Source organism: Bos indicus, chromosome 12, assembly GCF_029378745.1.
Source record: "Bos indicus isolate NIAB-ARS_2022 breed Sahiwal x Tharparkar chromosome 12, NIAB-ARS_B.indTharparkar_mat_pri_1.0, whole genome shotgun sequence".
Classification (NCBI taxonomy): Eukaryota; Metazoa; Chordata; class Mammalia; order Artiodactyla; family Bovidae; genus Bos; species Bos indicus.
The window spans coordinates 35022320-35047769 of NC_091771.1; the positions used below are offsets into that span (position 1 = coordinate 35022320).

At 47.7% G+C, this 25450-nt stretch overlaps 1 long non-coding RNA gene across 1 annotated transcript; it reads right to left on the bottom strand.

Moving 5' to 3' along the window:
- Positions 1-208: 208 nt before the first annotated feature.
- On the bottom strand, positions 209-23017 carry LOC139186211 (uncharacterized). Its single transcript, XR_011569758.1, has 3 exons — positions 22121-23017; positions 7987-8162; positions 209-4002 (listed from the first exon to the last, which is right to left on the bottom strand). It is a non-coding gene; the product is annotated as an uncharacterized lncRNA (long non-coding RNA).
- Between the last annotated feature and the right edge of the window lie 2433 nt (positions 23018-25450).

A 25450-nucleotide genomic window follows, 5' to 3' on the forward strand; every position in this document is an offset into this window, starting at 1 on the left:
GCTAGCAAATATTTCCCATCCTTACTGTGGACTTGAAAATGCTGATCTCTTAAGGCAGCGATTTCTCCTGCCATTTAATTCTGCTGATGCATGTGCACCCTGGTCAATTTCAAGTCTTCAAATGCCCTGAAGACGCCCAGCTGAGATGTCACCGTGTCACCTTGCGTTCACCTGGCTCCCCCGCCTGCTGAAGTCGCTGTCTCAGCAATTTCCCTTCCTCCTGAAAACTCCAAGGACAGGTCAGCACTGCTGCTCTTTGCTACTCTATCAACTTACTCCTATCACTAAAATGTCACAAGCTAGAAAAGCTCCTTTAAGATAAGCACACACACTTCGCAGGGTGTATCTGTATATACCTGCCTCAGCCTGTCCCCTATGGTCACCATTTTTCCAACATCTACACACTACACTCTGAGGATCCACATAACAGTGAGAGATCAACAATGCCACATTACTGAACTGGGTTTTCCCTACATTTCAGTCTATTCTTTCCACATAAATATTATTCACAAATTTCTGTTTCTACTGCACATCTCTATTTACTAAAATCAGGTTTGAAACTGCTTCAGAAAAAAAAAAAACTAGACATTTAAAACAAAACACTCCATTCTGTAAAATATTTTCTTAATTTAAGGTTAAACTTAGATGTCCTACAACAATGAAAATCCTTATTAGAAGTTGAGGCCATTCCCTTATTCATCCATGCTCTCTTGGCGTGCTACAGTAAACATTTTTCTAAACAAGGAATTCAGTGTCTTTGCAGTGACCTAGAGCTGATTAAGAGGCTGATTAGCTAAAACCCAGTATCTCCAAGAGGTCTATTGTAACCAGAGACTGGTGGTATTTCAGAGCTGAAGACTATGGTGGAGACTTCTGGTCAATCATCTTAATTTAACAGAATAAGACACTGAGGCTTGAGCTTTATCAAAAGCCCACAGCTGGTTGGTGGCAGAGAAAGGAGAAGGGACCCTGGGCATGGGGCTGTGTTCTGCCACTGAAGTTCCCCTACCTTGTTATTAAGGTGGGGGTGGCTCTGTTGTTATTTGACACAGAAGAAGGAATTCTGCAAAGTTGGCCTTAAAATGTGAATTAATTAATGACTGGAATCTTTAGCTGATTATTTTTCATCTTTGTTTATTTATGCCAAAATGATTCCCAAGTTAGCGAAAAAAATGAAAGCCATTCTCTACCAATCTCTTTTGGCATGGAAAATATTTTTCTTTATAAAAGAACCTAAGAGAGATACAAAGATTTGTTGAAAGAAATACTATCTTAGAGATAATTCCCTTGAAAGAAACTTAATTTAGCAGGAGATAATTAAGATCAATTGGATAATGATACAGCAAAAATTTCAGCAGCAAAAAAAAAAAAATTAAAAAACCCTGAAACAATGTAGCATTTGTTTAGTGTGCTCCCACACACACTCATTCACATACACTCTCATATCCATACACACACACACACACACACACAACTTTAATAACTTTCAAAGAAAGATAGAAAATGACCAGAAGTTGAAAGAAACACAAAGAGCGAAGGAAATACAGAATTGTCCACAAAAGAAAGTCATGCCTGTGTGTTCTGCTGGCTTTAGGGCCCTCATAAGATGAGAAATTGATTTAGAAGTCTCCCCCAAGAGTGCTATTTGGTTGAATAGCTGGAAAAGCTTCACCATTCAGAAACACAGTTGGGAGACGTCATCGTGAGCAAACATCACGTGATATAATATAGGATAAGCAGTAAGCATTGTTTCAGGTTAGTTGGAAGAAAGACATCTTTGCTTAAGCAGTGAAACCTCTTTAAAATTCACTTCAAAGGCTGTATTCTCTTAATGATAATACTTTAAAAATGATCATTACTTCTCCAAGTATGCATAATTTTTTAAAGAAAAAATTATCACAAGAAATTAAACATATACTTTAAACATGCAACTCTGTGAGCATAAAGGAAGTCTGCAGATTTTGTAGGCAACTGAATGGATGTAGTTTCCTCAATACAACCTCACTAATTAATCAAGATTCAGAACTAAGACAATTCATGTATTCTTTCATAGCCTGCCCCCACACTCCAAAAACAAGTAGTCATGTTAAGATGTTTTAAAGAATATTGCTGTGGCTTTTTGCTGTGGTCTTTTCAAAACCTGGGCTTCCCTTGTGGCTCAGCTGGTCAAGAATCCGCCTGCAGTGTGGGAGACCTGGGTTCAACCCCTGGATTGGGAAGATCCCCTGGAGAAGGGAAAGGTTACCCATTCCAATATTCTGGCCTGGAGAATTCCATGGACTATGTCCGTGGGTTTGCAAAGAATCAGATACAGCTGAGCGACTTTCACTTTCACTTTTCAAAACCTGAAGCAAAATGTACAGATTTTTGGCAAAAAGATTTCCCCAAGCTCTCAGCTCACTTCCCATAATGAACTTGTATAAAATATCAGAATACCTGCTTTGGGGATGACAACAAGCAGCAACAACAGCTCACATTCTTCACACGTGGCAGATAGCACAGCGTACTGTGTATAGCACGACATGGAGACCATTGTGTCAGGGTCCTTCAGGAAGTCAGGCACAGCACTAGCACAGGATGGATTCATTTTACTCATAGGTGGACACCCAAGAGGGTTGACAGCATGGACAGAACAGATATTTGTCCACAAATGTTCATAGCAGCACATCGTGGAAATAACGCATGTCCATCAACAGATACATGGATAAACACGATGTGATGCACACATGAGATATTTTCAGCCAAAAACAGAATGAGGTTCTGACACAACAGGGATGAGCCTGACCATTATGCTCAGACACAAAAGGATGACGGCTGCATGATTCCCTGCAATATATGAGGCCCCTGCATGCATGCTAAGTCACTTCAGTCGTGTCCAACTTTTTGCAACCCCATGGACTGTAGCCCACCAGGCTCCTCTGTTCATGGAATTCTCCAGGCAAGAATACTGGAATAGGTTGCCATATCCTCCTTCAGGGGATCTTCCTCACCCAGAGATCAATCAATCACTCTCGTCAGCAGCACAACAGAGCAGGTGTTAACAGGCATACTCCACTATTATTTAAATCAGAGAGATATGTGCAGTTCACAACTTATCCCAGCCTTCATTGCCAAGGTAAAGGAATTTTCTCAAATTTGCATGCCACATTCAGATACCTTCATTCCACAGAATAGATGTAGCCACTTACGTGCACACCATGAAATGGTAAAATCACTGTTGAAATTTTTTAAGATCAGGACTAGAACAGAGTAGCAGGTGGGGAAGTGAGCACCTGTACGCAGGATATAAAACCCTGCAGAGATGGCAAACAGGGTACGAGCGAGGGTACAAACATGACTGTTGAACAGTTTCTCCACAGAGAAGACCGGCAGTTCTGGGCAGAGAGCAGAACTCCGCCCAGCACGTGCTCTGAAGTCGCTCCCTCGCTCAGGCGCACACAGCAATGCTGGGAGATGGTGAACCAGGGCCTTTACGTGCTGCCTCAGCAGTGCCATGAGCTTTACAAAGTTGTGTCTTGGAGAAGCCCCAGATTTAAGGCATGCATGCTATATCAAAGCCTGTTTCATGATTTTCATCGTGAGATGGCCAAGGCAATGTGGTCCCCAAAAGCTGCTTCTTGAACATCCTCAGAGCAACTCACATTTACCTCATTTCTGCCAGCTTGTTCAGAAAATAATTTTTTAATAAGACACTGTGACAGCAAAAGAAAATCCATTCTTGATGTTTTTCCCAATAATTCTTTTTTATTCTTTGAGGCAGCTCCCAGTCCTGGATGACCAACCATCCAGAGTCAAAAATGCAGACAGGCTGACCTGGTAGCAGAGATAAATCTCAAACCAGATGCAAGATTTTTACCCACATTTCTGTAGATTTTACAATAGACTGTGGTGCTGCAAGTCAGTGTTTCCACTGGAAAGAGTGGCTCCCATCCAGGGCCCAGCAGGGTATTTTTTTCCAGTAGGAACTAAGAACCAGCTCTCTTTTCCAAGAATCTTTTTCTTCTGCAAGAAGAAAGAAAACATCATGTACGTAAGACATGGTCAGGCTCAGCCCTTTCTTCGCACTTGCTCACACCTGCTCCTGAAGAGCTAGTCTGGGAACTCAAACCTCCACCAAGTCCTCTCAGCTTGTTCAAAATTTCCAAAGAGTTCTACACCTTGGCTGCATCTGTGTAAATATGGCCCAACAGTTCTAGAACAAACCAAAAACACTTAAGCTCTGTAAGGATACTCTCAAGGCAAAGCTGCTGATCGAGAAGAAAGCATGGGAAGTGCTTCGTGCAGGTGAGCAGGATGCTGTCGATGCCAACCTGGCCATCTGGTCCTGCCGCGACGCTGCTGACGGAGCAGGCGGATGGTGAGACCCGTGCCCTCCACTCCTTAAAAAACATTGCAAGAGACATGCGTCCAGCATTCCCTTGTGGACCGTGGAGATAAACAACCAGAGGAGATGTAAGGACACTGCGGTCACTCCCTGCCGACACCCGGCTCCATGGAAGGTGGGGGTGGCATCTCCCCTGTGGTCCACGGGAGACTCACCTGTTGTGCCTGTACCCGAGTGGCACAGGTGCCATGCAGGAGACAGGTAGAAAATCGGTAGGCCTAGCTTCTTTACAAAATAAGGAATCTGTTTTACAGGGAGCACCCAAGACTCTGTAGTCGTAAAAGAGGACAGACACGGTCAGGAGGTGGTTGTGTTTTTGTCCCAACCATCCAATTGCCTGGGGACACGCAAACATCTAGAACTGATTCAACTTTGTGGAAAATTTTTTCTCCGATGTGTGGAGTTCTGCCTTATTGAGGATAGTGCACTCAATGTCAAGCTCACCTTTTAAGAAAATTCCTGAAGGAAATATTACCTCTTATAATAACTTAGGTTTTACCAACATAAATATATCAAAGTATCCAAAACCATAAGCAGTCACTTGAATCTTTACTTTCCCTACAACATACATATATTAAAATATATCCTTGACCTGAATTCAAGGATATTTCTCATCAAGGGAAAAAAATGGAGTGTGATTAATTCAGGACTTAATGTAGTATTATATGATGTATCCTGACAACACAAATGCTTAGAGACAGTGGTGGCATCTGTTAGTTACTGAGGGCTCCCGTGCCCACACATGGGACAGATCACCACCAGAAAGGGACCAGGACACGGAATATTAACCATTGCTGTAGCACTGGAGAACCTCAGAGCAGCTCAGCTGACAGCAGGTGTGTAAGATTCCTGAACTCAGTTCAGTCTCCTGACTGTTACACTTCTACAAAAGTGAGCAAGGCGCCAGGGCAGAGAGATGTCCCAAGCCTGAGCCGCAGACACAGTTTTGGAGGGAAACAGGGACTAAAGAGACACTCCTGAGACCGCGTGGTCTGTGTCCTACGCACTGAGCAAACTCTGAGAGTGTGCAAAGAGCTGAGCCCAGCTTTACCAGGAAACGTGGAGAAGGCAGGGCCTGAGAAAGGGTGTGTGAGCTCTGATTTGAAGAGTGAGGATTCACCATGAAGGTACGGGGCACTGAAGACAAGAGCCCCCCGAGCAGAGGTGACATCCGTACAAAAGCAACGACTAAGACTGTGGCCGGGCACCCCCTCCAGCACAGCCTGAGACAAATCAGGCAGCACCTCTTTTGTTCTCCAAGTTTGTGTGAAACTGGAAGGCCTCATATCTTATCAATTCTGTAATGTGTGTACCAGCGTCGCCACAATTAGGATGGATGTTATGATCATGGAGTGCCACAGTTTAATGGGCCAGGACTTTCCTAGTCACATCCCCTATTGCCCTTATGTCACGGTTTTGATGACCACTTAATGTCAGTAAAATCCAGTGTTAAATTAGAACCCCTGTCCTTTGGGGTAAAACTATTTCTTTCAATTAATTCCCTATCTAAGAGGGACTAAAATGTATTTACAAAAATTATACATTTATTTTACCTATATAGAATACATAAATATATATCAGTATCTAGATATAGATGTATCTTATTTTATAATTTATGGATTTCTACTTCTCTAGTACCATTTTGATAATATTTTCTAATAAAAAAAAAGGATTGTGCTGTTTATAGAATTTCTTTAAAATATGAAAAATAAAAACTGCCATGATGTCAGCATCCAATGTACTATTCTTAATTGTTGTTGCTGTTTTAGTTGCTCAGCTGTCTCTGACTCTTTGTGACCCCACGGACTGTAGCCCGCCAGGCTCCTCTGTCCATGGGATTTCCCAGGCAAGAATCCTGGAGTGGGTTGCCATTTCCTCCTCCAGGGGATCTTCCCAGCCCAGGGATGGAACCTGCATCTCCTGCATTGGCAGGTGGAATCTTTACCAGTGAACTGCCTGGGAAGCCCACTATTCTTACTATTTTGCCCATTTTTATTCCAGTCTTCCTGGCGTACGTATGATGTATGTGGAGAGAGTCTCGGAGAAAGAAAGAGAGAGAAATGGAGAAGGCCTTGTGCGACACAGGAATTAGAAGTGTGGGTCTGACGCCATAAGTCAGGGCAGCGGGGCAAGAAGAGAGCCATTTGGGGAAACAGTAGTACATTCACAGCAACTGTTCCAGGACACCAGTATCAAGTGGAAAGGACAGAGAAGGGTAGACAGGCCCTGACGTCAAAGCAGGTAAGATGGCTGCACGTGCCTCGGTCAGGAGTGCGGCGACAAGGGCAGCTGTCTGAGAAAGCAGGGAGCCCCCGCGTCCACACCAGACATGCCTTGGGCACCGAGGGACCCTGTGCATCCATTGGCACTGTCCTCCCCTTGCTCTCCCACGTGAACAGGCCCTTCTGGGGCCAAGGTCGGCCACATCTGACTCTTCACCCACCAGGCTGTCACTGCCAGCCAAGTGTGTGCTCCGGGAGGACCCCAGAGCATGTTTGTATGCTGACCACCTGAACTATGGTGACCACCGGGTGGCTGTGACCTCAGAGTCCCAAGGCTGTGCATCTGTTTGTGAGCTCACTTACATGGTGACCCTTTTTAAACTAGCTTTGAGACATTCCACATTTCTGACATTCTATCAGTAAGAGAATGTGTCAGCTCACATACTGGCTGGTTTACAATCATCTGTTTTTTGAATCCCAAGGGATTCTAAATATAATCACATATATATATATACACACACACACACACACACACACACATATATATATATAGTGACTCAGTGATGTATATCACTGAATCACTTTGCTATACACCTGAAATTAACACAACATTGTAAATCAACTGTATGCCAATAAAATGAAAGTAAGGGGGCTTCCCTCGTGGTTCAGTGGTAAAGAATCCACCTGCAATGCAGGAGACACAGGTTGGATCCCTAAGTCAGGAGGGAAATGGAGAAGGAAATGACAACCCACTCTGGCATTCTTGCCTGGGAAATCCCATGAACAGAGGAGCCTGGTGGGCTACAGTCCATGGGGTCACAGAGTTGGACATGACTGAGTGAATAAACAACCACCACCACAAAGTAAGAGGACCTGGGCGATCTCAGTGAGAATTCTCCTAGGACTCTGCAGGCTGAAAAACACCCCAATCAACTGAAGTGCAAGCAGACTGGAGTTGAACACCCAGTTGGTCTGACCTGTGGGGAAGAAGGACAGACTGAAGCAGGTCTTGTCTTGCCTGGCACATCAGTAACACCCCACAACCACACAGCCACGGTGAGGCCTGGGCCTCCCTGTCCTTCCCCAGTCACCCGGGTGGGGACAGAGGTGCTGAGAGTGGGCAGGGAGGCTGGGGGCTGGAACAGTGCAGCTAGAAAAACCCAACTGTTTCTGGACTTTAACACGACCCCTAATTAGCTCTGGGGACGGCTGACAGGGACGGACAGCACGGCCTAACAGGCACTGGGTCTGGGGAGGGGCGACTGATCAGCACAAACAATATCTTCGCTTTGGTCCAAGCAGGTTGGGCCCGCTGCAGCCTCTCAGCTCTGAAGATACCAGATTCAGAGACAGGAGGTCCAGACACAGAAGCAGGCTCACCTGGAAGGGTCGTCACAGGGTCCTTCTCAGTCCTCCTCAGGACAGTGATGATCATGGGGAAGAGAAGTCTCGCATCACAGAGGAAGGGGTGTGCCAGGCCATGACACTGGATACCCGTCCTCCAACACCACGAGGGCACCTGTCCTCCAGCACCTCGAGGACACTGGGTGGCTCCCCTTTACAGGAGAAGGCGAAGGGAGTAAGAAAAAAAGAATTCAAACATATTCTTCAAAAACACTGTTGTGTGTGCTGTGTCCCTGGCTGCAGGCAAGGAGGTTCTTGTTGCTGTTCAGTCACTCAGTCATGTCTGCCTCTTTGTGACCCCATGGACTGCAGCATGCCAGGATTCCCTGTCCTTCACTATCTCCCAGCGTTTGCTCAGACTTATGTCCCCTGAGTCGGTGATGTTATCTAACCATCTCGTCCTCTGTCGGCCCTTCTCCTTGTGGAAGGAGGCAGGGATGCAGAAACACTGAAGGTTTGTTCTCTGCCCTGGATGGGAGCTCAGTCTAAGGGAGCCATCAGTTCATGACAATTTCAATTTCTGGGTTTTCTTCCAGTATTTTTAGGAATGTACAAATCCTTGGCAAAAAACATTAATGAGGCAACTTTAACAGCAGACTTGACTGTTTTTTAGGAGTATCTCTGTAATTCTAGCTGATTAAATGACTCGATACATGGAATTCTAATAAATTAATAACATCCTATCATTTCCTCCTAGTCACTCTGGCTTAATAGCACAGTATCACAGGTTTTCACCTGATTTAATGAGAAAATAAAACTTAGCATGAAGAGAGAACAATGATCGTAAATACCTTGCCCACCAAAAAAAAAAATTCTGAAACATCACAATATCTGGGCAAACTGTATTTGCTTGATTCATTATCTGCAAATGAAAAGAAACAAGCTCTTGATTTAAAGGTAGAATTTTAAAAACTTTTTTCAGAATTTGTCCATTTATACTGTCACCATTGAGAAATTTCCCGTGAGCGCTGCTCACATCAGCCTGGAGGTACAACAGCAAAGGGCGCTCCTAGTCCTTGTCCCCAGACTGCAGGACAGGTAGCCACTTCACTATTTCACAGAAAACGGGGGTTTCACCCACTCACTCAAGCACTCCAGAGAGGGTCCTACAAGCCTGCGGCAGCCATCACCGTGACCACCCATAATCTCCCCAGGTCCCGTAATGGCATCACAAGTTACTTTCCAAATAGCAGAAATAAAAAATGAAATGTGTATTACAACACAGCGTCCTTCAAAGAGTTGAATGCTGTTAAAAAATTTAAATATCATTAGCAAAAAAAAAAAAAATTTCTGGAGAAGGCAATGGCAACCCACTCCAGTACTCTTGCCTGGAAAATCCCATGTACGGAGGAGCCTGGTAGGCTGCAGTCCATGGAGTCGATAAGAGTCGGGCACGATTGAGAGACTTCACTTTCACTTTTCACTTTCATGCATTGGAGAAGGAAATGGCAACCCACTCCAATGTTCTTGCCTGGAGAATCCCAGGGATGGGGAGCCTGGTGGGCTGCCATCTATGGGGTCGCACAGAGTCGGACATGACTGAAGCGACTTAGCAGCAGCAGCAGTAGCAAAAATTTCAACCCTAGTGATTCTAACCTTGTATTAACATACACCGCAAACTACTAGGATCCGAGGGACGTGATAGGCCTTTTATTTTTATCCTGAACATCTGTCCAGTACAAAAGGTTTGGAATTCTCAATCAAGCTCTTCCAGAAATGGAAAAAATTGAACATAACCTAGAAGCTATTCCACCACCCACCCCACACTTTAAACAAAGATTAAAAGAAAGATGCTGTAAAAATGTTTTTGACATTTCCCATTTTAAAATATAAACATGCTTGTGTATTTTAATACTATAAAACAGATAAAAGAGAGGGTAATATTTTTAAAGGGTGGAATACTTTATGCTAAAGTAAACAAAACAAAAGAGCCATCCAGGAAGTCAGAAGTTATTACCCATGAGAAGCCACATGTTTTTTTCATTACAGAGATGAGCAGGTCCAAGTGCGCTCGACACGTAACGGCCAAGGCTGGGTCCTGGGGTGGCCACGCCCATCTGCTCATAGGATTCGGGCCCCGGGAGGGAGAGCTGACCGCCCAAGGCCCGGAGGGACATTCCCCACAGATCTCAGGTGAGAAGGAGAGCACACTTCATCCAGCCCTGCTTCCTGCACTGAGCACACACACACATATGTGCACACGTGTGCACACATACATGTATGCACACACGTACACACAAAAGCACACCCACACGTGCAAATGACAGGTGCTGCTCCGCCCTCACCTTAACAGCAGGCAGGTTGCACCGCCAGCCACGCGGCGCCCGTGGCCGGAGGCCAAGCTCAGAGCAGGAGCACCATCTGGCAGAATCTGGAAAACAGCCTCCTCCGCATCCCATGAGCCACCATTGCTCAGGGTCCAGGCCACCGCGGTGGCTGCAAAGCTCAGGAAGCAGCTGAGCGCCCAGCAGAGACAAGGGCCTCATCCAAGGAGAAGCAGGTATGAGGGGCGAGGGGGAGGAGTCGGGCTTCTCAGCGCCCTGGGCGTCCCCCCAGGTGCTGCTCACTCGGGTGAAGTGTTCGTGTCCCTGCCCTGACCAAAGGCAGTCTCACCTACAGAGCTCGGACACACCATACCAGCACGGCATCCTCAGGGAAGAGACGGACACGTGAGGCTCATTAGCTGGTCCCCCATGATGTGGACCTGGCCTGCTGCGCTCATTTCTATGAAGACTGTGATCTGTCTTGGTGACACCTATCCAAACCTTAATAACTATCTCACAAGATGTATGCTTAGCAAACAACCTGCCTGTTCAGTTCAGTTCTGTCAGTCGTGTCTGACTCTTTGTGACCCCATGGAGTGCAGCACTCCAGGCCTCCCTGTCCATCACCAACTCCCAGAGCTTACTCAAACTCATGTCTATTGAGTCAGTGATACCATCCAACCATCTCATCCTCTGTCGTCCCCTTTTCCTCCCACTTTCAATCTTTCCCAGCATCAGGGTCTTTTACAATGAGTCAGTTCTTCCCATCAGGTGGCCAAAGTATTGGAGTTTCAGCTTCAGCATCAGTCCTTCCAATGAACATTCAGGACTGATTTCCTTTAGGTTGGACTGGTTGGATCTCCTTGCAGTCCAAGGGACTCTCAAGAGTCTTCTCCAACACCACAGTTCAAAAGCATCAATTCTTCAGTGCTCAGCTTTCTTCACAGTCCAACTCTCACATCCCAAATGACTGCATACAACAGAGCATGCATGCACATGCACACACACACAAGTTTGCGAATGTACACACACTCGTTCACATGCCTCACGTCATCAGCATACTAATAGAGAGCACTAGCCATCCTCTCTGTGTTCCAAGTCCACAGTCTCCTTCCCACCAGCAACTCAAGGTCACCAAGTCCCATCACAAAGTTTCGAGATCTCGCCCTCTATGCTGAATACTGTACCATTCTGAGCACAAGTAAGAAATCCCACAGGTAACTGACCAGCTGTCTGGGTTTGGGTGGCTCCCCTTGCTACCCACTACCCCCCAGGAGAGCTCACTTGGAAGTCAGAAAGTCCAAGGTTCTAGTTAGGAGCTAACTAAAATGCAGCCCTGAATGAACTGTTTATTTCAGATATGTCTGCCCCAAACTATACAGAATGGACTTGTTTTGTTAAGCTGAGGATTTTTCAAGCATGATTTCTCTGAAAAAAATGTAGTCAGAACTTTACTTGACTAAACTTCTTATTTTCAGAGAGTTATAAAGTGGGCTTATCCAACTGCAGCTAAAACAGACTCACCACACACATCACAAGCTTCCCAGATGGCTCAGTGGTAAAGAACCTGCCTGCCAGTGCAGGAGACAAGGGTTGATCCCTGGATCGGGAAGATCCCCTGGAAAAGGAAATAACAAATTGCTCCAGTGTTCTTGCCTGCAGAATTTCCAGGGACAGAGGAGCCTGGCTGGCTACAGTCACACAGAGGGTTACACAGAGTCAGACACGAATGAATAAGTAAACAGCAACCTGAACACATCCAAAATTCAGGGGTGTGAGCTGGGTGGGGAGTGGTGCTGTGCACACACCCTCCCCTTGGACTGGCCGCCCCCCAAGAGCACACTGGGTTGGGAATGGTTGACCTGTGGAGGGCTCTGCACTGCGGCAGAGTGAGCCCAACAAGGATGACGGGGAGGGTGGAGGTCAGCCAGGAAGGCTGCACGTGGGTGTCCGGTCAGCCCAGCTCAGGGCCACACCCAGGGCTTCCCCTGACTACAGACCTCAGCTCACAGGAGGACCCTGCCCCTGAGAAACAGTGGCTACAGACACTTCCAGGACGTGTCCGGAGGCCTGAACTGTGCCCCCCAGCGGCCTCTTCCACCAGCGGAAGCCCTAAGGTCCCCTGAACTAGTAACTGCTGAGAAGCTGGCGGGCTGGGACGTGACCTTCACACGTCTGTCCAGGGCTCTGTCCAAGGGGGTGGACTCTGCCAGCGCCACTGACAGTCCCCGCCCCTATCCCACCACTTTCTGTTTATATGTCTGCAGAAGGTATTTCCCTTCTGGAGAACAGAAATTTCGATTTTAAAACTTAGATTTAAATTTAGATTTTAAAATTATAAAACACCCTTGAGTCCTTTATTTTCAAAAGGCATTTTCTTATCGAAGAAAAACTACATTTATCTGAAAGGAACTCATAGCTAAAAGCTACTCCCTGGTTGTCAAGAGTCATCACCCATGGACACAGCTCAGTAGGGTCGGCGCACATTCAGATGGGCCCATTCTGAAAAGGACAAGTCGCAGAGCCTCTAACTTTTTAATTATACAAAGTTTATTTTCTCATATTATATATGAAGCTTACATTTATATATCATGTATATATGACATGAGAAAGTGGAATTTTTATACCTCTAGCACAATTTGTGACAGGTTTTCAGTCTTACTTGTCCATAAAGTAAGACTGTGTTAAATAAGGACCCTCCTAGAGTGAGCAGAGGAGATGAGTGCTCGGCCGAGGCTGGAAGGAAAGGGAGCGGGCCTCTGCTGAGCTGTAGCCCAGGCTGTGTGGATGCTTGTGTGTCCATCTGTATATGGTCTGTGTGGACAGGCAGACAGACAGAGAGGGAGACAGAAGATGTTCTCTGTGGTAGAGAAAAAACCCTCTTACCACATTCCTATCACAAGATTTTGATAGTTAAGGCCACCCAATCCCATTGCTTCATGGCAAATAGATGGGGAAAAAGTGGAAGCAGTGACAGATTTTATTTTGGTGGGCTCCCAAATCACTGCAGACGACGATTGCAGCCATGGAATTAAAAGGCGGTTGCCCCTTGGAAGGAAAGCTATGACAAACATAGACAGTGTTTTAAAAAACAGAGACGCACTTTGCCAACAAAGATCCGAATAGTAAAAGCTACAGTTTTTCCAGTAGTCATATATGATGTGAGAGTTGGACCATAAAGAAGGCTGAGCAAAGAAGAATTGATTCTTTTGAATTGTGGTGTTGGAGAAGACTCTTGAGAGTACCTTGGACTGCAAGGAGATCAAACTAGTCAATCTTAAGAGAAATCAACTTTGAATATTCATTGGAAGGACTGATGCTGAAGCAGAAGCTCCAATATTTTTGGCCACCTGATGCAAAGAGCCAACTCACTGGAAAAGACCCTGATGCTGGGAAAGACTGAAGGCAGGAGGAGAAGGGGACAGCAGAAGATGAGATGGTTGGATGGCATCACCGACTCAATGGACATGAGTTTGCACAAACTCCAGGAGATGGTGAAGGACAGGGGAGCCTGGCATGCTGCAGTCCATGGGGTTGCAACAAGGAGGTAAGGAGAGCAAGGTCACTCGTGAATCTACAAGCCTGCACGTGGAGACATTGGCAATGGATGAGTAAGGAAGCCTTTTCCCTGTCTGTGGCTCCATCGTGGGTGGGGGTGGGGGTGGGGTGCAGTTCTGTTTAACCTCCAACTGCCTGGCCTCAGGCCTCTACACCAGATACAGGAGCAAGGGCTCCACCGACCCATCTTGCGAATGTCCTTCCAGGGCCCAAGTACACCCAGGAGGTGGCTGATCGCAGTCAAAGAAAATCTGAGAAAATCAGAGAACACAATGCTTAGGGGGACCAGCTTCTGCTCTGTCTTGTCTTAGTTTGGCGAGTACACTTCACTGCTGGTGCTCTGGTTTCTTATTTGCCACAGGCTAGGCTCACCCTTCTCCAGTGTTTTCTGGAAAAGCGATTTTTACTGGAATCCACGTGTTGCAAGGCACATGGTCCACAGCCGTCCAGCTCAGCCGAGCAGCGGGGTGGTCCCCAGCGAGGGCCCAGGTTTGCCTGGCACAGAATTACACATCAGGACAAGAATGTGACCCTCTCTGCCCCTCTGCTCCTGGAATATCACAGTTATGCAAATTCCTTGTGTGCAGGCTGAGGAATGTGCCCCATGCGTTTGCAGGGGCATGGAGGAGCCGTCGTCCCCAGGACAGAAACACGGTCATTAAATCATCTCCAGGAACTTGAGCGTAACTGATGTTGCTATGTCCTCTTCGTAGTCTGCACCTCCTACCTTGAAGAGAGTTCTAGACCCGCGTCCTTCTCAAGATCTCTGCTCAGAGCGCTGTGTTTCAGAACAAAGGGAAGGTGAACCCCTCATTAGGAACAAAGTTATAATTCCCTGTTCCTGACTTCCTCCAGCACATTTGGCGCTTGGGACACACCAGGAGCAGACTCTCATCCCGGGAGTCGATAAAACCATCATTTGGGGAAAAACAAAACAAAACAAAAATCTGGCCTTAGGAAATGGTGAGTCATCTCTGTGATCCTTCCAGCTGTGCTTTGCACTGGGGGTAATAAATCACGCGTAAATAATAATCACCAAAATCAAATGTGTGCATGCGGGAGAATTCCTTGTCATTGTTCTTCACTAATAACAGTAATTTGGATAAGTGAACTGTGTAGATATCAAATGTTCCTCATCTGTAGCTTTCAATTAGCAGGTCAAGCATTCCTGCTTCACAGGACACCACGTTTCGCTTGATATTTCCTCCCTTATCACATGGGAGGTCTCGCTTCCTTTAGTTTCCCGATGCCTTTTACTTCTCTTTGATTTTCTGGCCTGCTTTTCCTTTGATGGCCCACACTGCACCAGACTGGGCCACTGCAACAGTCCCAGGGCAAGGTCAAGCAGGTGGGAGTCTAAGATCAGGCAGGTGGGCACCCCAGGTCAAGCAGGTGGACTTTGGCTGTAGGAAGGTGACGCTGTGCCTTCCTGGCTCCTGTGTGGGGGCCCAGCCGGCCAGCCGAGGATGCCTGGCACTTCCTTCTGCTGGCCTGGCAGCAGGGCTTGTAACCTTGGCGAACAGAGGTCAGGGACCCAGCAGCATGAGGAGTGCTCAGCCAAGGAAGCACTGGGCAAGATGATTCGGGAAATTCAAGGAGAGCAGACGAAAGGAAGGACCACGTGGGTGCAGACCCTTCAGGAAACTCCATCTGCAGACCAGGTTCGCCATAGGTGGCAGCATCATGCATGTAAGAGCTGGAATCACGTGAGAGAAGGAACACGGGTGACTCAGGAGGGGGAGCCCTCCTTGGGGTGGGGGTTCTGCAAGTGCCTCCGGGGAGCGGGGCTGCAGCAGGGACTCTGTCCCAGCGATGGCTCGTTCCTGGACTGTCCATCTTCTCCTTAAATGGCTGGTGCAGGCCGAGTCCAGGATTAGACTGCTGGTAGGCTCTCTGATGTTTCTTCAAGCTCACAGGGCCCTGATGCCGCCACAGCAGCTGTGGGCTCAGCCTCAGGGAACAAAGAGCCCAGAGGCCAGGCGGCCAGGTGGTGAGGGAGGCCGGGTGCCAGACAGGCCGGGCTTTCAGCCTCACAAGGCCGGGGATCTGGGGGGCTCCAGCCCTGCCAGCCCTCAGTACCTGGCACTGTCCCCTCTCTGAGGTCCTTGGAGCCCGAGCGCTGAGGGTGGAGGGCCTGGCCCAGGGTCTCAGCCATGTGCTCTTCAGCAAGCTTCAAAAGCTCTGACATGGAGGTTTCTGTGAGGCCCCCAGAGGCACTGGGGTGGGCTGTCCCTGCTCAGTCCTCAGGGCTACAACCCCGGCCACCATCCCCGCTGGTGGCAGGGATCCTTTCAGGAGCAGGGGTTTGGGGGGTGGGTGTCTAGAACTCACCAGACGAGACAGACTGGGGAGCCCAGAGCAAGCCCTCAGTGTGTCAGCGTAGGATGGGCAGCAGGGCTGGGACAGGCCCCAGATGCACGAGATCACCCGGCCCTCGGGGGAGGTGGCGGCCCAGCCCGAAGCGGCAGGCCCGGGGCGGGCCTTCCTGCTCCCCCGGAGCCCCATTTCCGGGGTCCTGCCCTCCCGCCTGCCTTTCTCTCCTTCCAGGAGGCACTTTAGGACAAGGTGGGCCCTCCACCTCCTACCTGCTGGCCCTGAGTGAGGGGCTCACTCATGTCCAACATTCTAGATAGGTTCTTCCAAACTAGTAACAGCAGGACAGGAAATGGAGATTTCAAATAGAAAAATCGAGGACTACGCAACTGGGCTGAGCCCAGTCTGACGTCCGGTCACACTGGCAGAAGAGGGGTCCCGGGGGCTGTCTGAGCTGTGCATTTCCTAGAGCCTCGGGTCCTCTTGAGTGGAACCCTGCCCCGTCCCCCTCCCTCCACGAGCTTGGGGCTGGGCTCCGAGCCTGAGACGGGGCTCCAGTCACTTTGGGGACAGGGCAATGCTAACCTAGATGCCCTGGTCGCTCCCAGGAGGACGTGAGGACCGTCGCCCTTAATCCGAGGGAGTGCCGTCCTCTGTGCATTTCCCCACCTCCCCGAGGTGTTCGTTTCGGGAACCACGACTTAGTTTTCAGAGCAGAGAACACAAAACCCAAGACAACATGGCCCTTCCTGGGCTGCACCCCACTCATGTTCCATCCCCCGGGGACATCTCCCTCCGACTTGCATGATGAGGGCTCGTGTGGCCTCTGCTGAGCAGGAGCTGCTCACGGGTCTTCCTGGTGTGTGGGTGTCGGCACCTCCCGGCCTCTGCACAGTGAGTGGCCCCCGGTGACAATCAGCGACTCTATGGAACTGATGAATCAGCTACAGAGCTTGGGGAGCAGTTGACACATTACATGTTTGCCTGGGCCTGTCTGCTTTGGACTTGCCTGATAGACATTGCTTACCTGGCCTTAAATCCTTCCTCTTCCGGTAAAGTGAAATTTGGATCAAACTAATGACCACATTTGGCTCAGAACCCATACACTTAGCACGTTTCCTGTCTCAAAATTCCTACCACACTGGGGACAGCTCCTTCATCCTCAGTGAGAGAGACAGCAACCCGGATAAACCACCCGTCCAGCCAAGGGTGGAAATTATCCTCTGAGAAAACAAGTTCAAGCATCTTAAAAATAGCGCGTTCTGGAGACTGGTCACGTGGACACGGGTATATTTCTGGACTGTCTCCGCTCCGAGGCATCTGTGGGCTCCTGGAAAGGAGCCAAGGTCCTAATCTGTCTAAATTACCTTCTGCTGGAGTGAGGGTCACCGGGTCAAACAGAGATGTGGAAAAACAACAGTGTAATGGCTGTTTTGCCCAGAAAACAAGGGGACCCTTCACAGATACCACCAGACAGGCCACAGGGCCTTTCTGAGAAGGGGGTGGGCAGGTGAAACTAAGAAAGCTGTGAGGTCAGCGTGGGTCCGTCCAGACCCCTCCCTGCTGCCCACCAGTCATGCTTTTCATCTCTCCAGTCCCCGACAGCGTCTGAAGCACTTGCTGGGGGCAGTGAGTAACCAAGATAAGAGTTCACTGATGGATGAAGGGTCTGACCACCGAGGCCATGCCAGCTCTGGGACGTGGGCTCTGCACCAAGCCCCAAGGCCACCGACGTCAGACAAGTCAAAGCACTGCGGTGATGACCCACACGCCTACAGTGACGAGCAGAAGGGCCAGGTTCACAGTGGGGAGGACAGGCCTGTCTGAATTGGGAGCGGGAGGCCAGGTCAGCATCACCAGGTCCAAGAAATACATAAAAACTAGAGTGTGTCATAGCTTGACAGTAATATATTAATATCAAGTAAATTTAGGCCAGGAATATTGGGTAAGCGTGACATTCAACAGACCACAAAAGACAAGCCATAAGACTATCCCAATAGACGCAGAAAACAGATTTGATAAAATTCAACACCTGTTCATGACTTAAAAACAGCAACTCTCAGTATGCTAGGAATAGAAGAGACTTCCCTCAATCTGATAAAAAAGCTCTACAGAAAAACCACAGCTAACATCACACCTTATATGAAAACTTCGGACTCCATCCCTATGAAATCGGGAGCAAGGCAAGAGTGACCTCTGTCACCTCTTCTGTTCACTATTGTACTGGAGATCTTAATGCATAAAGCAAGAAAGGAAACAAAACATGTAAATATTAGGTGATCACAATAACAGAACTGTCTTTATTCACAAGCAACATGACTGTCCATGTAGAAAATCCTAAAAAAATCTCCAAAACAAAAAACTACTAGAATAACTGTAAGGTTACAAGACACAAGGTCAATATAAAAACTGTCAATGGTATTTCTGTATATTTGCAATGAATGATTTAAAATATAGTTGACACAACAGTAATTAAAATTCACACCAAAAGCATAAATTATTAGGGATCTAGTCAATAAAACAGATGTAAGACTACACACTGAAACTATAAAATATATCTTAGAGAAATAAGAAACATTAATTTAATTATTAAATCAAATTACTTAGTTGTTACATTAAAATATTACATAAATAGATACATCATGTTTGTGGACAGAAGACTCACTCAAAATTTCTAAGATGCCAATTCTCCTCAAATTGATCTACAAATTTGATACAATCTCCACCAACCCCAACAATCTTTTTTCTCCAGAAATTGACAAGTTCTTTTTTCAAATGTATGTGACATGCCAAAAAACAATTAGAACACCCAGAACATACTTGAGGGGAAAAAAAAAACAAGCTTGAAGAATTACATTCTCCAATTTCAGGACTTACCGTAGAGCAACAGTAATGAGTCAATATGGCACTGAGATGGGGATAAACAAGCACATCTACAGAACAGAAGCCAGAAGCCAGGAACAGATTCACACTGATGCAGTAATTAACTTCTAACAAAGGTGCCGAAGCAATTCAGTCCAGGAAGGAAAGGAAAGTCATTCTGATGTCTGGAGCTGGGACAGTAAGATACCTCTGTGAGGAGCACGTGGTCTCCCCTCCTCTCCCCCTTAGCATGCACACGGAGGATGTGCATAATTGCAGAAGCAAAGCCAGCAAAATCTACAGGAAAACGTGTTTTCACCCTTCTGTCGGCAAAACTCTCCCAGAACACAGAAAGCACAACCCAAACCTTTCAGGAAAAAATTGAGGCTTCCTCTGCTACCAAAACACAGTACACAGATGGCCAAGCAGGGCACGGGCTGGGGGGAGCGCTCCCAGATAAATCTCCCAGAGGACCGTTATCGAAAATGCTCAGGACTACGACTGCCCAATGAAAAGACAAACACCCCAATTACTACTATATATAAAATAGATAACTAGTAAGGACCTACTGTAGAGCACAAGGAACTCGACTCAACACTCTGAAACAACTTCTATGGGAAAATAATCTAAAAAAGGGAGTATGCTAAGTCACTGCGGTCATGTCTGACTCTTTGTGACCCCCTGGACTGTAGTCCACCAGGTCCTTCTGTCCATGGGATTCTCCAGACAGGAATATGGGAATGGGTTGCCATTTCCACCTCCAGGGTATCTTCCTGACCCAGGGACCAAACCTAGGTCTCTTAGTCTCCTGCATCAGCAGGCAGGTTCTTTACCGCCAGTGCCACCTGAGAAGCCCCCTAAAAAAGAATGAATGCGTGTATATGCACAACCGATTCACTTGGCTGTACACCTGAAACTAACACAACATTGTAAATCAACCACATGCCAATAAAAGTCACCAAAAAACAGGACTGGAGGCCTATCAAACACTTCACAAAGGAGACAAATGAGTGATCAACATTCCCAAGAAAAAAGCACTCAACATAATTAGTCACCAGGAAAGGCACCATGAGATGCCTGAGTGTCCCCCCAAATAGCTCAGGCTAAAAAGAATGACAACACAGCATTGCCATCACCTAGACGGCCAACTCTCTCATCCACTGCTGCTGGGCCTATAGAGGAAAGGGAGCCATCGGTTTGGAGAACTGCTGGGAGTTTCCCCTGAAGTTAAACATGGGCCTTCACAGGACCGAGAGCCCTGTTTCGAGACACTCACCCAGGGAAAAAAATAATGTTTGAAAAAAAATAAAACAAAAACATGCAAACAAACAAAAGCCTGCATAGAGACATCTTATAACAGCTTAATTTATTAAAGCCCAAAATTAGAAGCCACCTAAGTAGCCATCAACAGGAAAACAGACAAACAAATTTTTCCATATTCATATAATAGAATATTACTCAGCAATCAGAAAGGAATGAACTACAAACACCTGCAGAAAGAAACACAGAAGCCTCTCAAAAACATGATGTTGAAGGAAGAAACCGAGATGTCAAGAGGGCCTGGTTCAGATTCTGAAAGGCCCTGAGGCAGGCCAATGGTGCGCGTGTTGACAGAAGTCAGATGTGGAGGTGCAACAGAGTCGAGGGCGACTCTGGAAGGATGTGGGCCCTCCTGTGTCGTGACCAGGGAGAATGCACATAATGCCACCACACCACACAGCTGATACATGCTAACACGTGTGTGCATGCCACTACATGTGAACTACACTGCCATCAAATAAGCTGCTAAAGTTATGTTGAAGGAAGGAGAACACGGCATTTTGAATTCTAAGATTTAAGGAAAGATAACAGTTCCCTTTTCCCAAAGTCAACTTTCAAACAGCATATCCATCTATAAACCATATTCATGAAAACAACCAAACAGCCACCAAAATCCAATATGAAAGAAAGTGAAAGTTGCTCAGTTGTGTCCAACTCTTTGCAACCCCATAGAATTCTCCAGGCCAGAATACTGAAGTGGGTAGCCTTTCCCTTCTCCAGGGGTATCTTCCCAACCCGGGATTGAACCTGGGTCTTCCACTTTGCAGGTGGATTCTTTACCAGCTGAGCCACGAGGGAAGCCCAAGAATACTGGAGTGGGTAGCCTATCCCTTCTCCAGTGGGTCTTCCTGACCCAGGAATCAAACCAGGGTCTCCCACATTGCAGGCAGATTCTTTAGCAGTTGAGCTACCAGGGAATCTGCTATAGTGTCTGTCAAAATCCTACACAGCTCATACAGATGATGTTACAGGAAATATTTGATCACAGAAGAAGTTCACAATCTTAAGTGACTATCTCAGCTTATTAAACAGGATGTGCAATGTGATTTCCAATTCATAAAATATTTCCCAGTGTGTGTGCTTACATACAGAAAAAAAGGCTAGAAAGATTTATAGCAAAACAATGACTACTTTTAGGTAGTGGAATTACACGTGATTTTATTTCTTGATGCACTTGACATTTTCAAAATCGTCAACAGTGAATATATGTTACTACCATACTGAGAGGAGAATTATTTTCAAAAAGTAAAATTTAGACCCTGATACTGGGGAAGACTGAAGGCAAAAGGAGAAGGCAGAAGAGGATGAGATGGTTGGATGGCATCACCAACTCAATGGACATGAACTTGAGCGAGCTCCAGGAGACAGAGGAGGACAGGGAAGCCTGGAATGCTGCAGTCCATGGGGTTTCAAAGAGTTGGACACAACAGAGCAACTGAACAACAGCAATAACAGCTGCTGAGAAGCTCTTGGGCTGGAACTTTTGTGAAGCTCACCTGCCTCTCTGTAATTATTCATTCTGTCCCAGTTCTTCATACTTAAAATCAAAATGTCTATGATCCTCAACCAGGTACATTATTGTCAAAGAGATGACAAAAGTACAAGTTTTCTGTAAAGCAATTTCAAAAGCCTAAGGCACTACAAAACTGTGAAGTCAGTCTGATGCATTTCTGTCCACCCAACTATAAGACACACGACTTTGGCGACTTAGACTAAAATTATCTTATCTGCCTCATGAAACCTAGTTTTCTCATATTTTCCTCCATGAAAGTCCCTTATAAACACCTTCTTACCTCCAGTCCAAGGCATTCCACCATTTTCCAGATCTCCAACCTTCTTCATCTCCCTCAGTGCCTCACGGGCAGGCTGGCTATATTGCCTGTACTTGAGTCTTGGACATGTTGCTCTGAGATTCATGGCTGTGCTTAAAGTCTACCAAAAAAAAAAAAAAATTGTAAGCATTTTTAAACCATTATAAACCCTCAGACCCTCCCTAACAGCTCAGTGCAGTTCTCTCGGGAATGACCACAGCATGCCACGGGTCTTGTTGGTAAGTATGCATTGCTCACTACGGATCTGCAAGGACAAACTCAAGTTTCATAACTTTGCTGCCTTTTCTTACTTGGACTTCCAGCCAGCACGTGGTACAAATCTGGAGAGAGGATACAGAAGAGATTTTTTTTAATTTCAAGGTCACGGTATTTGTAAAACCTTCTCTTCTGCTCTGGGGAATCTGCAGTCTCAGAAACGTCAAAGTGCGTCACGTCAGTGGCCGAGCACAGACAGAGCTCAGACTGAACTTAAAGGCTGTTCTGGAGAGTCTGGGCTGGACTGCGACCACCCTGATAGGAAATATATATACATATATATAAAGGAAATCCTGGGTGTGCCTGACAGCCACAGTGACCACACACACCCCAACTTGGTATCCATCGAGAGAGGTTAACAGACGCTCTTCAGAGATGAAGGACTGGTCTTTGCCGGAGGCACTTGGGATCGGCTTAGTCACAGGACAGCAGCGAAGACCCAACAGCAGCATTAATCACCCGAACCAATGCCTGAAGAAAAAACATTTCAACAATGCTTCAAGAGGCAAACATGAGCTGTGGAACCTGCTTCCTCCACTCCTAGGCACACCTCCCAGGGTTACCGGGGAGGCTGTGCAGGTGGGCGCACAAGTATCTCCCTCTCAGGACACAAAAACTCTCACAGCCATGCTCCAGGACAATGATTGTTCCCACCTGTTCTCAGAATCGCTCTGCAGCGTCTTTGTGGGGCTGTGTGTGCACGCGTGTGTGGTGCGCATGGCGGCACACATGTAAGACCACACAGACTCTGTACATTTCCGTCTTTATTCTGATGCACATGGAGCAGGGAGGCTCCTGCTGCCATTCACAGGGCAGCTGACTGGAGGCTGCGTCTGGCACGTCCCCGACACCCAGGGAACCCTGGTGACTGGGTCTCTCTGGGCTTTCCTGATCCCTCCTGGAAAACGCAGGTGTCTCCCTTAACTGCTCAGGGCTCATCCTGATGGGCTTTCGCTGACAGGAAGTCTCATTTTTAATTTAAAATAGTAACAACACAAGCTTTATTTGTGAGCATGACAACAGAGTTAAGAAAGTGATGGAGTGTGCGAGGACCTGGAGGAGGGCCAGGACAGAGGGCCTGTCCTTCCTCCCCTATCCTGGATGAGCTGGAGGTCAAGACTGTGTGTGAGTTTCCCAACTGAACCAGAAGTATCCCAGACGCTCGGAGACGTCCCCTCGAGTTAGGACAGACTCGAGTTATGCACAGAATGTTCAACTTGACTTCTCGGTGGAGCGCTGGCAGGGCCTCCGGAAGGGCCCGAGAAGCCCACAGCATCCTCGGAGGCCGGTCACCGGGGTCCAGGGCCAGCCGCCTGCGCCGATACTCTGAGCCGGTCCCCGTGTGGAACGAGACTGCTGACAGCGCACAGCTGGTCCCCCCAGCCGCCCAGAGCTCTCCTGGGTGCTCTCCAGGGCTGGATAAACAGCTCGGCTGGGGCCAAATTCAGTTTGGAGACTTGTTCACACTCTGACAAGTCACTCCCTCCCTCCTCAACTCCACACCCTCGCACGGCCCGGATGTGCACAGGGTGACCTTGGGCCCAGCGCCTGTCTCCCCTGGGCTCCAGGAGGGTCTGCTGCTGTAGCAGGTAGGTTGGCTCTGGGCATGCTGAGCCCCAACATGCTGACGGGGTGCCCTCAACATGACAAATCTTACCTTCCATCTTGTTTCCTAACTATGAGGGCACGGCCCCAAGGAGAAAGGATGCTTTCTCAGGACAGGACCCTGGTTAGCCAGCTCAGAACTCCAAGTGCAGCAGTGGCCTAGGTCTCGGTTCCCCCTCCAGGCATGGCTGACAGGGCTCCCCAAGATAGCGGGGATAGGGCCTGCTCGCCTGGAAAGGAAAAGCCACCAAGGTCCTAGCCTGGCGGCGGGAGAGGCCAGGCACTACCTTGTCGCCGGGAAGGAAAACACTAAGGTGGACAGAGCTGTGGTCAGAGGAGGTCAGAGCAGGAGCTCAAACACTGGCAGTGCCCTGAGAAGCGTGCACCTGAGTGACTCAGAGCTGTTCTAGGCGGTGTTCATGCACCCTCTCCTTACAACCCTGCCACCCCAGTCCCTAAAGTCTACACCCCCACCCCCTACAAACAGAAGGACTCAACACACAGGCTGTTCAGTGCTGTGGACTCAATGTCCCCCCAGGCATCTGCATGTTGAAACCTAACCCCCAATATGACGGTGTTGGGAGGTAGGCCTTCAGGAGGTCATGAGGGCGGGGCCCTTGTGATGGGGTTCATGTCCTCATGAAGGCAACCCCAGAGGGCTCCCTCATGCCATGAGGACACACGGATGGGGAATCGAGTCCTCACCAAACACTGGATCTCAAGCACCATGATCTTCCTAGACTCTGGAGGCTGAGGAACAAACATCTGTTGGTCGAAAGCCACCTGGTCTGTGGTATTCTGTCACTGCAGCGAGCAGACTGAGATAGCAGGCCATCAGCCCCATCACACCTTCCATGAGGACGAGCAGGGCTGTGACCCCAGATGATGGAGATCCAGGAGACTGAGATAGCAGGCCATTGGCCCCATTGCACCTTCCATGAGGACAAGCAGGGCTGTGACCCCAGACGATGGGGATCCAGGAGACCGAGACAGCAGGCCATCGGCCCCATCACATCTTCCGTGAGGATGAACAAGGCTGTGACCCCCGACAGTGGAGATCCAGGAGCCCTGTCTTTATGAGGACACGTGGCCCAGAAGGGAAGCCGGCCTGCAGGTGGGGGATGGTGGATACTTAGGGACTCGGCCTTTCTTTGTGAACAAGATTTGTAAGCTCCATTGGCAACCATTTCTCAATAGGAATTCATTGATGTAAATACTTTTTTTTTAATTCTCAGGACTTTGCTTATTATTTTTCTTTTTCCTAAATGCGTATTATGAATACAGCTGGCTTTTAAGACAAAGCCAGGGGCCCTGGAAAAGCAAGAGAAGGGAATTCATTTTGATTTTAATACACTTGAACTCTGGAGGCATCTTTTCCTCTCTGTGTATGGTCCAAGTAGACTTAATGCATTTAGGGGACATCGGAAAAGA